Genomic DNA, 18,945 nt, shown 5'->3' with positions numbered 1-18,945 from the left:
CTACCTCTGGCCGACCTGGCAGTAACTGAGCTGGCAGCAGGAAAAAGGAAATATTTTCAGTCCCTTCAGTTTGGGGTCTGCCCATGAAGTGGATGATGTGGCTCATTTTGAGCAGTGGGTTGCAGGGACCACCAAAGAAATTTGGGGAGGGTATGCACTTCCTTCCTCCAGCCCCCACCCAGGACAGAGCCACTTGACTGCTTCCCTAAACCCTCGTCTTGCTCCTTTCTTATGTGTTCCTGGCAGTGCAGAATTGGTGCCCACTTCAAGCAGTACTGGAGCTCAGGCCATGCACGCTCCATTTGCTATCACATTCCACACAAGTTTTCTATACATGCATGGGTTTCTATAAATATACTTTCCTATACGTGCACACACTGTCTCTCTCTCTCTCTAATACACACACACAAGCCCTATGGAGGCTTGTGGAGCCAGAAACCATCATTACAGCTGGTGCCACTACCACATGAATACCTGCTATTTCCATACCCTGAGATATTCCTGGTGTGGAGGAATATGGCCAAATGTTGTTGATAGGTCTCCTTCCTACTGGCTTCTTACCTGAACCGGGTAGGCAAAAGAACCTAGTGGTTGCTGCTGCACTCCAAGAAGACAGGCCAAAAATATTTAGTCTGTGAAGTAAAAAAAACCTAAACAGACTGGTTCGCATGCTTGGAATTCTTCCATCAGGAGCAGCCTTAAAGCACAACTTAAGAAATTATGTCTGATTCATGGCTGCATGTGCCGTTTTGCATGAATACTGTATATTTCTCAGCTCCTGACATTGAACTATTTGAAGGCTTCCAAGAGAAACTTCTTGCAGCCTCAGGTGCACAGCTCATATCACCTGTGATCCCTACAAATAGCTGCTGGGAAGGGAACATTCAGTGTGAAAATGCCAGAGTGGGAATGTTGACTCCTGTGCCCAAGTAGTGTCCCCTTAGTTGCTTGGAGTTCTACAAGGACCATTTCTAGTCCACCCCCTGCTTTAGGGGGCCACTTATTAACATAACAATAGGTTTAAGTCAGTGTGTAGGTTGGACTTCAGACTAGCTACATGCAAATGTAACATTTATGATCCCTCTGGCAAGGAAGACTACTCATCTGGTGAGCATAATGGATTAGCAGGCCTTCAAACTCAGTTTGCCCCAGTCCTAGTACCACTGGTTGAGAAACATGGCTCTAGTCTTGAAAGATTACGAAACAATAAATCTGTTAGTCAGAAAGGGACCACGTGGGGGAGAGAGAGAGAGTTTACTTTTAACAGAAGAGCACAATTATCCCTCTGGAAGCAAAACAGAGAGTTGCTCTGTGGGAGATTCCCCAGATTTTCTGGAGAGTGCTTTTGATGTAAAGATTAGAGAGGAACGTAGAAACTTTGAAGAGCCTTCTTCTATTGTGGGTAATCAGGCTGTTGCTGCATTTGCAAGTACCTTGTAGAACAAAAAGGAACCTTATAAAAAGACCAATTTCACCAGGAAAAAAGCAGATCTGGCCTGTTCCAAAGAGATCTTGAATAACAAGAAAAGGAACTAATTGGCTTTTTCTTTCAAACAGGTGCTTGAAGAAGTGGTTAGGTCCATGACAGTGGTCCATTGTGCACAGTGAAATTTGCATAAAGTGGCTCCGTCCCAGGATTTTCCTGGAGATGAGAAACCTCTTAAACTCACATGGTTTTTCTTCCTCAGTTAGTTTATTCAAAATAATGCCAACATTTACTCCACGGTTGATTCTGTTGGGAAATACAGGGTGACCCAAAAGTAGGCTGACAGTAAATGATAACATCTATTCCACCTATAGATCTATTCCATCTATTCCATCATCACGCTGTACAAGAACAAAGGTGACAGGGGTGACTGCAACAACTACCGCGGCATCTCTCTCCTTAGCGTTGTAGGAAAGCTGTTTGCCCGAGTTGTACTAAAGAGGCTCCAGGTACTTGCAGAGAGCGTCTATCCAGAATCGCAGTGTGGATTCCGAGCCAACAGGTCCACCACTGATATGGTATTCTCCCTTAGACAACTGCAGGAGAAATGCAGGGAACAACGACAGCCACTCTTTATAGCCTTCATAGATCTCACAAAGGCTTTCGACCTGGTCAGCAGAGACGGCCTCTTCAAGATTCTCCCCAAGATTGGATGTCCACCCAGGCTCCTCAGCATCATCAGATCTTTCCACAAGGACATGAAGGGCACTGTTGTCTTTGATGGCTCCACATCAGACCCTTTTGACATCCGAAGCGGAGTGAAGCAGGGCTGTGTTCTTGCACCAACCTTGTTTGGGATTTTCTTCGCTGTCCTGCTGAAGCAGGCCTTTGGAACTGCAACAGAAGGCATCTATCTCCGGACCAGATCAGACGGAAAGCTCTTCAACCTCTCCAGACTGAGAGCAAAATCCAAAGTCCAGCTGAAATGTCTGCGTGACTTCCTCTTTGCCGACGATGCAGCTGTCACTACCCACTCTGCCAAAGATCTCCAGCAGCTCATGGATCGTTTTAGCAAGGCCTGCCAAGATTTTGGTCTGACAATCAGCCTGAAGAAAACACAGGTCATGGTTCAGGATATGGACTCACCTCCCTGCATTACAATCTCTGAGCATGAACTGGAGGTTGTCCATGACTTTGTGTACCTTGGCTCAACGATCTCCGACACACATTCTCTCGATACCGAGCTAAACAAGCGCATCGGTAAAGCAGCTACCACGTTTTCCAGACTCACAAAGAGAGTCTGGTCCAACAAGAAGCTGACGGAACATACCAAGATCCAGGTCTACAGAGCTTGCGTCCTGAGTACACTTCTGTACTGCAGCGAGTCATGGACTCTTCGCTCACAACAGGAGAGGAAACTGAGCGCTTTCCACATGCGCTGCCTCCGACGCATCCTCGGTATCACCTGGCAGGACAAAGTTCCAAACAACACAGTCCTGGAACGTGCTGGAATCCCTAGCATGTATTCACTGCTGAAACAGAGACGCCTGCGTTGGCTTGGTCATGTCGTGAGAATGGATGATGGCCGGATCCCAAAGGATCTCCTCTATGGAGAACTCGTGCAAGGAAAGCGCCCTACAGGTAGACCACAGCTGCGATACAAGGACATCTGCAAGAGGGATCTGAAGGCCTTAGGGATGGACCTCAACAAGTGGGAAACCCTGGCCTCTGAGCGGCCCGCTTGGAGGCAGGCTGTGCAGCATGGCCTTTCCCAGTTTGAAGAGACACTTTGCCAACAGTCTGAGGCTAAGAGGCAAAGAAGGAAGGCCCATAGCCAGGGAGACAGACCAGGGACAGACTGCACTTGCTCCCGGTGTGGAAGGGATTGTCACTCCCGGATTGGCCTTTTCAGCCACACTAGACGCTGTGCCAGAACCACCTTTCAGAGCGCGATACCATAGTCTTTCGAGACTGAAGGTTGCCAATACAATAATTCCACCTACTTTTGGGTCACCCTGTATATTTTGTATCTAATTAGAGATTGTTGACATACACAAGACCATAGAGTTACCTTTTAAAGCAGGGATGTCCAAACTTTTTGGCAGGAGGGCCACATCATCTCTCTGACACTGTGTCAGGGGCCACGGAAAAAAGAATTAATTTACATTTCAAATTTGAATAAATTTACATAAGTGAATATATTAGGGATGGAACTTATATGAAGAGTTTGCAATAGTTCAATGCCTTGCAGAAAGCACGGTCAGCTTTTCCTTTGCTGCTGCTCATCACAGACATGAAACAGCAAGCAGTGGAAGGAGCCCTTGTCCCACAGCCCACACAAGAGGTTGAATAGTCTCCCTCACTCTGAAAGCTGTTGTGTCATTCCAGCATGGGCTCCAGCAAGTCTCCAGAGGGCCAGAGGCTCATTGGAGACTGGAGGCTCCCTGTGGGACAGATTGGGTATCCCCAAGGGCTGTAAATGGCCCCTGGGCCAGGGTTTGGGCACCCCTGTTATTGGGATTAGGCTGGCTTTTTTTCCTCTGCACAAAAATTGTGTGGAGTAGGGGAGGCCTTTTTGCTTCTGTAACTTCAGTTGCGATGATAGTTTTAGTCACTTGTATTTTGAGTGTTTTTAATGTCTTGCCAACTCCTTTACACACAGCCTTCTTGACAGGCTGCCTATTTCAGCAAAGTTGCTGTTGTCAGCTCCATATTGAAAGTGTTAAATTTCATAAGTGTCACTACAGTCTAAACAGGTGATGCAAAAAGTGACAACCCAAATGCATCCAGTACAATTGCTCAAAGTTTACTATAATCTTAATGATATATAGAATTTGCAGTCACCTGCATGTGAACCCTGTCCAGATTATGACTAATGAAATATGACTAATGACTAATCAAATGAGTTTCAAGGTGCAAATCAGGCTACAACACAACACAAGTGAGTGTGCTTTCAGCACCGGAATGACTTACAGGCTGCTAATTAAATCTCACAGCAAATGGGATTTCAGTTTTTATTTTTGATGGGCAAAAAACACAAGGTTTTATTGCATTTGTTTGGCTGACAGCCAAGGCTACAGCTCACCATGAATCAAAAAAGCTAAAGACTGTCTACAGCGACATATGGATGTTTGGGAAGTATGACTCATAAATGGAACCAGATGCAAACAACAAAGACACAAAGACCCCTATAAAAGAGAGAGAGAGAGAGAGAGCGCAATGTAAAAGGTCCCCAATGTCCTGAAATAGCTGTCAATACTGTCATTTCTGATGCCATTCCAACCACCTGTTGAAAAAATTTATCTATGTCCATTCATAATTCCCAGTACTACCCAAGATAGCAGTTCAGGCGCACAGTCCTGCCAGGTTGGTTCCACTTCTCATTTTGTTTCATGATACTAATCAAATCCTTATGCAAATATCTGTTCCTGTGATCGAAGGAAATTCAGATTTCAACTCCAACACTATTGCAACATTGCTTTTATTCCCCACCCCCTTTGAGCACATGACTTATTTTTCCTCTAGAATACTGCCTTTTCTAATATGGGACCAAACCATGCTATAAAGTTCTCAAGCTATTGATGTATGTGGAGGGGGTATGAAATCAAGTCAGTCTGCCACCCCATATGTGTGACAAATGATGTGGTTCAGCATCTTGTGGTACCTCCCTGGATGGTGTTGGACAGAGAAGGTGTGAAGAACAATCGCACAGAAATGCCCCAGTTCCATGGTACCAGTTTCTAATATGTTGTCATATATATGTTGGCAGACTGACATGGGCTACAAGCCTATTGACTATATATAATGGGACTTACTTCTGAGTTGACATATCTTGGATTAAGCTCTTGGTTACATGGTTTTCTCTCTAATAGCCTTTATACTTATATAGTGCTCTGCACATAGTAAGTCCTAGTTTCAATCTGTGACATCTCCAGATAGGTCTGGGAAAGATTAGTGTCTGAAATAGCACAGAGCTACAACCAATCAGTGTAGTCCAGTTTCTCAAACTGTGGGTCGGGACCTGCTAGGTGGGTCGCGAGCCAATTTCTGGTGGGTCCCCATTCATTTCAATATTTTATTTTTAATATATTAGACTTGATGCTACCAAGGTATGTGACTGCATTAGGGGAAATGTTACAGACCTGTACTTTTAACAGGCTACTGTGTATATTCTTTTAACAATGATAGTCAATGGGACTTACTCCTGGGTAAGTGTGGGTAGGATTTCAGCCTAAGATTGTTAAAAAATTTTCCTGCTTGATGATGTCACTTCTGGTCATGACATCACTTCCTGTGGTGATGAAGATTCTCATTCTAAAAAGTGGGTCCCAGTGCTAAATGTGTGAGAACCACTGGTGTAGTCCATACTGAACCTGAAGGACCAATGGTTGGTATCAGGCAGTGTTATTCATGCTTAATGTACTTTAAAAGTTGTGTGGCAAGGTCTGCTCCCACATATTACAGAATGGGCTCTTTCACGGTGGCCATGCATTACTGGATTTCAACATTCTTAATCTCCAACCACTGCACTGCACATCACAGTCTACACAGCATAAGGAAAGTTCAAAGTCAAGACGAATGACTTCAAGCCTGCTGTGAGCTCCTTTTATGTGCTCTGCACCTTACAAAGTCAGCATTGCAACTCAAGCACAATTGCACTGAAAGGCATAATAGCTCGAGACAAAAGGACAACCAAGGAATGCACAAGGCCTTACCCGCTTTCTGGAAGCCAACTGTATTTGCACAGAATTAAGGAACCAGACAGTGAACAAATAATGAAATCATGCAATGGAATGTGATGACATATTCAGAGCTTCAGTCTGCCCTGAACCCCAAGATTCCTTAGAAGTGCCTGTCATCTGAGGAGAGGAGAGGAGAGGAGAGGCTTTTGTCTTGGAAAAGGCTGTTTTGTTCCTGGAGGAAAGTGAAAGCATGGCTTTCTCCTATACCACATAATGTTATTAGTGACACTTGTGGAATGTAAGTTATAGAACATTGATCCCCTTTTGAGAAACCATTGTTTTCTCATAATCGAGCAAAATGCTATAAACAGAACAGTCTTTTTAGGTGAGCATAAAGTAACAATGGATGTCCAAGTGATGGTTACATGAATGAGGCCAAATCATTTGATCTGATCTTAAAAAGCCACTTTTGTTAGAGGTGCAAAGAACAGGCTGCCTTTCCCCTGAGGAAACAACCTGCTGTGCTTTATACAAACTTCAGAGCTGAGCTATGTAGTTCTGCCCCACCAGCCACCAAATCTGTCACTCTCTCACAAAAACACAGCAGCAGAACACCAGGGCAGGGAAGCTCTACCGACCTAAGGTCAGTAACTCTAACCGACCTAAGGTGTTCCCCTCTCTCTATTCATGTAGAGGAAGTGGGTGGTGTTCTGATGCAGCAGCACTAAGTCTGAGCAATGGACAAGATTATGAAGAATGAGGGCCTAAACCAGCAGCGGACCTCCCCAGCCCTGTGCCCCAGGGCAAAGAGCCTTGATGGCATCCCCGTGGGCTGTTGCCCCACCTACTCACCTGAGGTTCAAGGAGCCTCACACGACCCAGAGCTGCATCGGGGAAGTCTCTCTGAGGTTTCTAGGAAACAGAGGCACAGTTTCCAACCCCATCAGGAGCCTCAGAGAGGATTCCACATTTGCCCCTTAAAGCCCAATGGTAGACCCTCAACTGGCCTAAACTGGTTCACCCCCCATGCCACTGCTCACTCCACTGCTGAGAACCTGGCTTTTAGGCACAGAAAGCAGGCAAGAATATCTGTAGGCAGTCATGGAGATTTTGAGGGTTACAAAGAATTTCCAGCTAAGAATTCTGTCCGGAAGCCATTTGCGTGACTTGTAGGGTCCTGACATAGTCTCACTTGCTGGACAACAGAGCAAACCCAAGAGGCTTCCCCCTCATTTAAGAAAGATGCAGCCAAACTGGAGCAGGTTCAGAGGGGAGATACGAGGATAATCAGGGGACTGGAGGGCAAGCCCTACGAGGAAAGGTTGAGGGAACTTGGCATGTTCAGCCTGGAGAAGAGAAGGCTGAGAGGGGATATGATCGCTCTCTTCAAATACCTAAAGGGCTGTCATATGGAAGAAGGGAATAACTTATTCTCAGCTGTCTCTGAGAGTAGAACTAGAACCAAAGGGTACAAGCCGCAAGACAGGAGATTTCGATTAGACATCAGGAAAAAATTCCTGACAGTCAGGGCGGTTCGGCAGTGAAACAGATTGCCGAGAGAGGTGGTGGACTCGCCCTCACTAGAGATAGTCAAGCAGAGGCTCGACAAGCACCTTGTTGGAGATGCTCTAAGAGAATTTTCTGCCTGGCAGGGTGTTGGACTAGATAAGGGGTGTCCAAACTTTTTGACTGGAGGGCCACATCATCTCTCTGACACTGTCAGGGGCAGGGGAAAAAAGAATTAATTTACATTTCAAATTTGAATAAATTTACATAAATGAATATATTAGAGATGGAACTTATATGAATGAATGAAGGTCTTGCAATAGCTCAAGACCTATAAAAGACCTTCCTTCCCTGCCACTGCTGCATCACAGATGTAAAACAGCAAGCAGTGGAGGGAGCCCTCGTCCCACAGCTCACGCAAGAGGTCGAACAGTCATTCTCACACTGAGAGCAGTTGCGTTGGGACATCGTGGGTTCCAGCAAGTCCCTGGAGGGCCAGAGGCTCATTGGGGCTCCCCGTGGGCCAGATTGGGAGTCCCTTAGGGCCATATGGCCCCAGGGCCGGGGTTTGGGCACCCCTGGACTAGATGACCTATTAGGCCCCTTCCAACTGTATGATTCTCATGCATGTTGATATCATACACTGATATACTGACTACCATGTTTGCTGCTAGCAGTTGTTTTCTCTTGCATTTGTTGTTTGTTAGTTGGCAACCTTCAGTCTCAAAAGACTATGGTATGTTTTGTGTAGTTATTAACTACAGTATTTATAAACTGCCTTCTTCATAGACAAAGTAGTACGTATAGGCAGGCTGACCATACCCTCCCCTTTTTTTCAGTTGGGGTTTTGCAAGTTTTATTATATGAGAGAAACTTATAGGATCCTCTGTTTCTCTGTTCTGGCTGCACAGCTCTTGTGCTTTCCAATCTTCTGCAGGCAGCTGCAAAACACACCTCAAGCTGGTTCTCAGGATGTTATCCATTTCTTGTTGGTCTACATTCCTTTAGCCAGTGGCATTCCAGTTGGCCATCAAAGGCAAGACCACAGCTGATCCTGCTTAGCTTTTTTCAGGCAAGGCAGCAGCTCCACATCCACACCACACCTCCTAACTGACACTGTAAGCTGTCTTGAGTCATCCAAAGGGAAGACAGTGGGATACAAATGTTTTAATTAATAATACTAATGCCAAATCTGGTCTGTGACCAAAATAAAGATGTACTAATGCTATTGTTATTACAAGAATGTAATACAGAAAAGAAGGTAGGTTTGGTTTCCAAGCCTGAGGAGTCTCACAAATGGGGGTATGCATGAGTCACTGCTATATCAAAGGAAGAAATAAGGCAAAGCCTTTATTTTTCATTTAAAAATTCACCAAAGATCTTGCCCACCCAGCCTTCACCAAGACAACTCTTTTCCTTGCCCAGATTTTGCTGTATTCGTTTTAGCAAGCACCATCATACCAGTGCCATATGAAAGGAGAAGTTGGTAGCACACACATGCTATGAATATGGTCGCTGCAGACATCTTCATATAACTATAAACCAACTCATGGGCACAAAGAGAGCAAAGTGGGGAGGAGAAAGTGACAGGCTGGAAACCTTGTGGCTGGATTCACAAATGTAAGGATGTGCATCATCAACATGGGCTCTGCATATGGAAGGCAGAAAGAAGCTCCTGAGGATGTCGCATCACTCCACCACATGAGTGGTCTGGCTAAACTGGGGATATCCCTCTGGGAAGCTTACACACAGGGCCTTATGAATAAGCCAAAAGCCTTTGCCTTGCTGTTTGTCTGTACCGTGCTCCCACTGGTGCAAGGGCAATATAGCCCAGCATTGCCAGTGGCTCTGTGCAGATAAACCACTGGCAGGATTCTGCCAGAAGTGGGGTGAATTAGGAGTGGGGGCCAGGGTGAGGTAGGTCAAAGGTGGATCATGGTAGCCCTCTTAGTTGGCAACCTTCAGTCTCGAAAGACTGTGGTATCGCGCTCTGAAAGGTGGTTCTGGAACAGCGTCTAGTGTGGCTGAAAAGGCCACTTCGGGAGTGACAATCCCTTCCACAACGGGAGCAAGTGCAGTCTGTCCCTGGCCTGTCTCCCTGGCTATGGGCCTTCCTTCTTTGCCTCTTAGCCTCAGACTGTTGGCCAAGTGTCTCTTCAAACTGGGAAAGGCCATGTTGCACAGCCTGCCTCCAAGCGGGCCGCTCAGAGGCCCGGGTTTCCCACTTGTTGAGGTCCACTACTATGGCAGCCCTAGTGTCTGCCATATTGAGAGCTAGGATGGTGTAGTATCCAGGTATTGGACTAAGACCTGAAAGATCCAGGTTCAAAGCCCCACTCAGCCATGAAGCTTCCAGAATCATCATCCCTCAGCCTTTACAGGGTTGTTGTGAAGACAAAAGGAGGAGAGGAACCATGTACAACCAAGGCAGGAGGTCTGATCTAGAGGGTAGAGCTGCTGTTAGCCCAAAGGTATCATCAGAAGGTCATCAGTTGGAGATCACCGAAAGCATCTGTGAGCAGCAGACCTTGAGAAGCAGCTAACAAGCTAAGCTGAGCTGTTTCACCTACTCTTTGGTGTGAGTGAAGAAGTCATCTTGGCTGTCCTTTAGTGTGAGAAAAAGGAGCTGTTGTCAGCCAGCATGTGAGGCAACTGGGGACCAGAAGTTATACCAGACTGTTGAAAGATCCATCTGGAATATTGGTTGTTCTTGCAAGATTGAACTTATCTGTTACTGTAAAAAACTCCTTGGGAATCTAGAGAAAGCCGGCCTAAGTGAACCACCTTGGATTACAGCCCAAGAAGTAATCCAATGACCAGAAAGGCAGAATATAAATACAGGCATGCACCACTTAACAACCTTCCACTTAACAATGGACCACATATATGACGGTGGTCAAAGCACAACAAAGAGATTCTTAATGAGGCACTCAGGACTCCCACTGCTGGCAGCAGAGTGTCTTTTTACCCATCAAAGAGGCTTTTAATACAAAGAAGAGGCAATCTATCTCCAGTAGCCGTGCAGCCAGCTGGTTTCTAGCAGGAAGTGTCTGTTTACACAGGCACTAGATTAGGCTGAATATTTGCTTAACAACCTAATCACATAACAGGGATTTGAGAGTGTATCCCCGTTGTTAAGTGGCCCACACCTGTACTGGTGGTTATTATTAAATAGATAAAGGGCAATAGAAAATATGAAAAATATCCTAAGCCCCTGTCTCAGGCATGACCTGCTCCTGCATCCTTCAGATCTATGCCACTACTACCAACCATGGGGAGATGCCCAATGACACACACGTCACAAAGTTGCCACAGCACCTCTCAGGAATGCCACTGCAAGAGCTACTGCAGCATAGCCATGAAATGGCAGAAGCAGAAAGCAGCTAGTAATTCTGGCACCCAAAGGCCTCTTATGTCACTCACACACTTTTAGGAATGATCTTTTCAGCTGCAGTAGATGAAGTGTAGGAAGATAATAGTTCCCTCGGGAAAAGCAGCCATGTGAAAAACACACAAATCTCTCTCTAGAAAGGTATGGGGGTCTCTGACTCCTCCATCTCACCCCAAGGGTACATACTCCCACATAGAGTATGGGGGTATGACATTTATGAGCCAACAGAAGGTGAAGAGAGGGGAAGACCCAAGTACCAAGTGACAGTGCAGGTGAGATGCAGCAGCTATTCATTGCTAGAAGCAGCCAGCAGAACAGGACAGCCAACCCATACGTGGTTCTAATTCTTAACAACTGTTCACTAATTCCCATTGCTTGGGCTGGAAGCTGCTGTAAATGGCATTCTTCATTCCTGGTCCCTGGAAAGCCAGGAAGGCTCTGAGCAATCACAGGCTGAGAACCCTGCCTGCCTAGACACTTTTGGTTCAGTTCCACCAGTGCATAAGGGGAAGTCTCTCACCCCCTCTGAAAGCTGACCCTATTGAAGACTGGGTCTGCCTTCCCCAGGGAAGTCTTCCCAGGTTTTCTACCCCCAGATCTTTCTCTCTTCCTTCCCTTCAAACTGTGTCACTTCTTTTCTTCTACTCCTCCACTTATTCATGCTGTCCCCAGAATCTCTGTTCAGCCTCTTTTATTCTCCTCACCTCTCCCTCTTGAAGTGTTCTTCTCCGTAGTGCTGTTGCTTCCCTTCTTATTTACTTTAGGACCTTCTTCCTCCAATCATCCTCCCCTTTCTGCTTGACTTTGCTTCTTTTAAAGGGCTCCCACCTGACTCTTGGCCAGTTTCTCCCTGAGATTGCTGTCAGCTGAGACACAGTTAGTGCTCATGTCTCTGTGGCACTTGGCAACGACATCATTATGAGCCGGGAAGAGTGAAGCAGCTTGCTCCTGAGACTTTGTATGGTCCTTGTAGCAGGCTGGAGCCAGCAGATATCACATAAGGGTATGAGTCCCTGTGGGGAAATCCACCAGCTGGAAGAGACCCTTTTGTCAGGGGAAGGACTGAAACAAGCCAGAAGGAGGGTCCAAGCCAGGGTGCTACTATCCCACTGCATGGTCCCTGCAGCAGATCTACTCCAGCAAAAGAGCTGGTGTAGATCTGAGTAAACCCAGACAGCTGCAAAGGAAGTAAGTAAAGTTTTACTTTTTACAGTTGGCCTGGTCTCCTGCTGGTGCATGGGCTATAATGAAGGCTGCACTGGTAGCCCTAAATTCTGTGCATCCACAGGGGATTAAATTGGGCCATTAAAATAACTTCCAAATCAGCTCTCTGTGATCACTTCCTGGTTTGATATCCTGGCTTATTCACAAACTGTGGTTAGAAGAAACTGGGATAATTTGCTGGGTTCTAACACAATGGAATTTTCCCCTCTGGTTTTAAACCAGGAATGGAAGCAAGATGTTTTCTCCCCTCTTTCATGAAGTGTTACAGGAGCCCAAGGTTCACTCTAGTAGTACTGAACCATGGATAATGTATGCTTAAGCCTCACATCTGAATCCAGACAATCTGTGTACTTTGCGTTGCAGTGAGCCCATATCATTCAGAGTTGAGCTAAACAAGGAAATGCACTGTCCCTGAAAAGAGAGATCCCTTTGCTGGAGTCAAGGCTATAACAATGAAAGAAAGAATGTGTATTTCTACAGCTCATTTTATCTACTGATCTCTCAGTGCTCTTCCAACCATTAAGATAAATCTCAAGAAAACTGAAATGGAGTGTGTAAAAATGGAAACCCACATAAGCAATTTGCCACTTAGCCAGAAATAACCTCCTTTTAAAACGATTTCTAGACTGATGCTGGATTCATTGTTGATATATACAGGAATGGATCCATTAAAATGCATGAGTCTGCTCCAGTTTACCAAGGAGACATTTGGGATATCACTGGCTACGAAATACTGAATATAAAATCAGGGGTATTGAGGACCAAATAATGACTGGTCAATTAAATATAATTTAGATAATAGCAAATACTCCTATCTTTCCTGACAGTCAAATCAAATCCAGAAAGTCAAATATCATAAATGAAATACTGAAAAACTTCTTATCAAATCTCAGGAGTCAAATATCAAATACTGCCAGAGTTTCAACAATAGGGGGTCAACATTAAATAATTGCTGCACTTTATTCATATTGCCAGCAGTGCATACGTTGGTGATCATATAGAAGGGAAGACAGGAAAATGGAGAATATGCTAGATGAAATCGCCAATTAGCACCAACTATAGCAAAAAGGCATCTATTATGAGGTTGAAGACCATATAGAAATCCTGCCTTGCAAAGACACATCCTCATCTGTGTGATTCCCCACACCACCTCCTTTCTTGGTCTATCTCTCAGCACCTTCAGCCAGTCCCCACTTGGAATCATCCTCATCCTCTTGATAGGATCCTTTATATACTAATACCAAAGTCAATCTATATCCTAATACCAAATACCATAACCTGATTATGGAGTTGTTTTGACATACTCTGGGGCCTCCTTAGATTCACAGAAGTACATAAGATTCACAATTAAAAGGAAAAGAACAAAAAGAGAAGAAAAGATTAAAACAAGACTGATGTGGACTGCACAGCCGCTGAGAGCTGGCACTGGATCCAGGGCAAGATGCCTGATTGCCCCCCACTTCCTACGGTCTCCAGAAAGCTTTGGTGTAATCAAAGTGCATTGAAAGTGGATTAAAGATCAGCTGTGGTGGAAACGCAGTCCTGGATAAGTTGTGATTGAGGTACCCAAGTTTATTTAGTAATAAATTTGTTTTGCACTTTGTGGGGTAGGACAGCAAGAGAAAACGGGCTTGCTTGAGCCTTTCACAACAGGCATGGGTTGCAAGGCTCCTTGAGTGGGGTGGGGCGGATTTCTGTGTGGGGCGGAGACGGCCTGCAGGGGGTGCATTTGCAAACCTTTGCCCTGGGGAGTGGGGCTGGGGAGGTCCACCACTGTCCAGAACTAACATCTGCCTCCATCTTTCTGGCCGACGCGTCTCTTTTGGTTCTTTTGAGATCAGTGAGTGCAACCTTATTTTTTGTAAAATAGGGTGCAGAGAAAAAAAACAGCATAGGGTGTGTGCTTTTCTGCCTTGCTTCCTGTAGCAGAGCATTGCACATTCTTATTTGTTATTACATTGGACAGTCTGGCATGCATGATTGTGGAGGAAAGTCCATCCTGAAGGAGACTTGATGAGTCCATCCTCAAGATGGTGGAGGTAATAGCTATGGTGTGATGCTCCTACCTAATTGTGAAGTCTGGTGTCTTTTCATCACCAAGGTCTCCTGAGCCAATCAGTGCTAGGACCATTGGGATGTCAGAGATTTTTTTTCCAAGGATAGTCAAGGTCTGGTCCAGAAATTGCCAGAGCAACTCTTGGACTTTGGTTGCAAGGCAGCATCATGTTTAAGCTCATCATGGACATGCCCAACCGTGACTATGTTAGCAGGGCTGGGGTAGCTCTTCTTTCTGTTTCTCTTTACCATCTGGGGTTTCAGGTTGGTTTACCACGCTTGAGTTAGGGAAAAATTTCAGTATGGGAGGAAAGATGACTCCTGGGCTGACTTAGGGGTCTCCCTGAAGGGTCTGTCAATACCTCACCTAAGGAGGAGGAACTGAACCTGATTACTAGTGTTCTCTTTTGAATGTAAGAACTAGCTTTTTGGCCTGGACCTGAGGACCATGAAAGAGGGTTGCCAGAACTCCTCAGGTTCAGACCCTAGGACTATACACACATGTAAGTGAATGGAGAAGGGCCTGGTGGGTGGAGCACCTAGCACTCAATGATTACCACCTATGTCTCTGCTTCACCCTTTTAACTGGGAGTGAACAGGGGAAAGGTAGCTCACACTGCCACCACTTGAAGTTAGAGAACCTACCTGGAAGGAAGGCTCCTTGAGAAGACCTTCCCAAATGAAAAGTAGTACCCAAATCTGTGTCAATCCCCTAAGAATCAAGCAGCAGCAGTATGTGTGTGACAGTCTGTAACTGAAAAATAAAATCAGAAGAAACAAAGACCAGCTATCCTGCCTTCCCACACGTCCTCAACATTTTATTATTTTCCTTTTTGTAAATCAGGCTTATGGCCCCACAGCCACGCGCTCAATGAAGAAAGTGATATGGACGGGTGAGCAGCCACTCAGAGATCAGAGATCTCATGGGAACTGGAAGACAGTGGTGTAGCTAAGGGGGTGCAGGGGGTAGCAATTGCACCGGGCATCAAGCTTTAGGGGGACAACAAGCTGAGCTTGACACTAGTGACCAAAATTGTGAAAATCTTGGTATGTAAGAATAATACCATCATGTTATATATCATTGGAAAGGTAATTTAATGCAGAGTGCAATGAAACAAACTGTACTGGAATATCTATATTTTATCAAACGTTATGGCCAATTAACCAGAAAATAAAAACACAACTGTCTTGTGGAACAAAAAGTAGATTTGCTTAACTCTAAACTTGACATATGAGACTGATTGTTCTTTATATATAAAGCATCTATCTATCTATCTATCTATCTATCTATCTATCTATCTATCTATCTATCTATCTATCTATCTATCTATCTATCTATCTATCTAGAGAGAGAGAGAGAGAGAGAGAGAGAGAGAGAGAGAGAGAGAGAGAGAGAGAGAGAATGTTACTGACCTGAGAAAAAGAGACCAAAAAGGAAAAATCATACTCTTCTTATGAAGTGAAGCTGAATAGGTGACAGCAAGAGTCACGGAAGAATTTTCTAGAATGACTGATGGTAGTTAATAATATACTTGTTGCTAGATAATTTTGTTTGATAGTGTGTGGGTTGTTGGCTCTCACAGCTCTAAATGCATTTCACAGTTTTTTTTAGTACATTCCATTATATAGTTGACATTCTGATTCCAAATGCATTAATTTTCATTGAATTGATAAGAGGAGGGGTTAGCTATGTGCTGTAAGAAGACAAGAAGAGTATCATAATACATTGTGGCCATTTTAGAAAAAGAAAGGGAGACAGAATGATATTCGATGGGCAGCCCAAGCCGAACCTGTGTTGGCCAAGCTGGGCCAAATGGCCTATGCTGTATCCAGTGCAGGTTAGGAGTAGGCTGGAACTTGTTTCTCCAGAAACAACAATTCATACAAAATCAATACAATGCGTGTTTTTTACTTCACTTTTTGTTTTTGCCCATGTCCCCTGTTGAACACATACTTGTTCTTGTTGCACTCCCCAAAACTGGAAGTGTAGATAAGGAAGCAGAGCTGCACTGACTGTGCTTCCATTGAGCACAAATTGGTTGTGCTCTGCAGCCTACTCATTGAGTCTGGATGGTGAACACTTGGGCTATTTGCCCTGGTTCTAACTAGAGTAGGTTGTCTGGGGCGACCTCCAATCAGTTTGCTCCAGATGAACTTTGGGGCTACCTCCTTCCTTGGAAGCAGGAATGGGAGCCCATGGTTTACCCGCTTTATTGGGTAAATAACAGAGCTTATTAATGAGGGGAACAAAACTCAATTAAATTTGGACTCTCTATTCACATAATAAGCCTGTGCAGAGTGACCAGATACAAAGGAGAACAGAGTGCCAACCTTCAGCCACTGTGTAGAAGAGGAATTTTGGCAGGTGCTGCTCAACAGGGCCTCTGAGAGGAATTTTATCAGGGGGTTCAAAATTTCTTTGAGGACCCTTTGCAAAGGGTTGGTGGGTGGGTGAAAGAGACTAGGGGAAGGTAGTGATGGGTGAGCAGAACAGGGGCAGGGAGGGGTGAAGCAGGGTGAGGGGGGTAGAGACAGCTGGAAAAGTCTTTGGAGCCCAGGTCTACCCACCCATGTGGCATCAGTAGTGTCCCCAGCATCCCCAGTCATGGTAATGTCCCCAGCATCCCATACGGGCAACAAATCTGAGTAGATAGAAAAATGCCAGATCCCAGGAAATTGCTGGGCCCCCTCCTTTGGCTACTGGGCCCCCCTTTTTGCCCTGGGCCAGGGTACAAATTACCCCCTTTACCCCGCTCAACTAGGCCCTGCTGCTCAACATGGAAGGGTTTATAAAGCTGCACCTACCAACATTCCCTCTTCTGCACAATGATTAAAGATATAGGCAGTCTGTCCTCCATTGTATCTGATCACCCTGTGCCTGTGGCTGATGCGTCTGTTAGACTGAGGGCACAATCCTGACCAAGTCTACTCAGAAGTAAGCCCTATTTTGTTCAATGGGGCTTACTCTCAGGAAATTGTGCTTAGGATTGCAGCTTGAGTCACTACAATCAAGTTGGGCAATAATAATAGTCACCCACTGACACACTGGTTACTGGGGAAAAATTACACACCCAGCTCTTAAGTCTTTGTAAAATGAAATATTTTAAGACATTTTGCCCATAACTGCTGGGATCGGCAAAGGGGGCGGATTCTCCATAAGCATTCTATAATTATCTTAAAACATCTGGCTGTGCCATCCCCCCCACCCACCATGTCACTTGCAGGATCAGGAAGTTTACTGCAATCAGGACAAAACCTCACTGAGAGCTCCCACCCCCTTTGGTGGATAAATGGTGCTGGGACACATGCAAACACAGGAAGTCTAAGGAAGGATGATTGACAGCACTGGGGGAGGTTTTTTCACTTCTGAATTGGAGCAAATGTGTGGTTACAAAGCCTGAATGTGTTGAAATTCACTGATGTACAGTAGTTTGCTATGGAATAAGTCCACAACTGGTACAGGCCTCAGTAGCAGAAGCGCTTTCTAGCTGATATGAGAGCAAGTGCATCACTACAGATTCTCCATAGGGAAAAAAATCTGTGCATGGGAGAGACTTGCAATGAAGGCTGTTGAGGACTGTGTTGTTATAGATGTATCAAAGAGCTGCCTTGAGAAACACCAACCTCAGGGCAACTGGAAATGGTGGGTCTTGGTGAAAAGAGCTGCACTTCGATGTCATTGCTGCTGTCAGCTGGCAGACTCACTGCCCAAGGCTCTTGGCCTGTCACTTTGTGACAAGATTCCCCTTCTCATTCCTGCAGACAATCATCAGCTGTGCTTCCAGGCACTGGCTGCAGAGAGCTGTAATAGCACGGAGGGGCCTCTCTGACTAGAGGCTCAGGTGCCCCTCGGTAGCACTAATCAAATGTGAAACCTCTCGGAGAGGAGAGAGGGGAAGAAAGAGAAACAAGTCCGTCTCCCTTGATCTGCCTTTCAGACATTTCCTACACTTGGCGCATACAAAACCAGAATCAACACAGCACTTCTGATTCTGCTTACATCCAAGTCTGAAGGACACTGACTGCCAGGAAGCCAGGGGTGACAATCACATTACCTTCTTCTGACATGGTGAAAGTGAGTGTAATGGAACATGGCATGCATCTATATTGCGACTCCAGTGCATGGCTGTTTTGAGTCTGAAATGCGCTTCTGTATTCATGAGCATATGCAGCATGATGCTCCTCGCTTACTTCTTTCTTTTGATGGAAATAACTTTTCAGGAAATTAAATGTAGTTGGACATACAGTCAACATGACCTCCCATACAACATGTGCTATTATTACATGTAAGAAACGACACACACAGGTTGCATGTTTTATTTCCAACAGCAGGAAGTGTTTTCCTGGGTAGGGACACCATCACGTGTAAAGTGGTCATAAAACAGGTGGTTTGAATTCAACAGCCAACTCCAAACGTGGCCTGTTATCATTTCTATGCTGTTTTGCCCAATCTTCTCAGATTGTGCAGTTCTGACTCCATCCCTGATTATGCAGAGCGAGCTCGACTCCTTAAACGAGAACCTGAGGATTTGTGACGCTCCTCATTACCGCCTTTCCCCACGTCTGGGTGCCAGACTAAACGTTTTGCACCAAGTGGTATATTAATAGACTAGAAGTTGTTGCAGCGAGAACAGAGAAGATAAAACTCAGCCGGTGTGTTA

This window comes from Tiliqua scincoides, chromosome 1 (genome assembly GCF_035046505.1).
Source record: "Tiliqua scincoides isolate rTilSci1 chromosome 1, rTilSci1.hap2, whole genome shotgun sequence".
NCBI classification, from domain to species: Eukaryota; Metazoa; Chordata; class Lepidosauria; order Squamata; family Scincidae; genus Tiliqua; species Tiliqua scincoides.
This window is presented reverse-complemented; position numbering follows the sequence as displayed.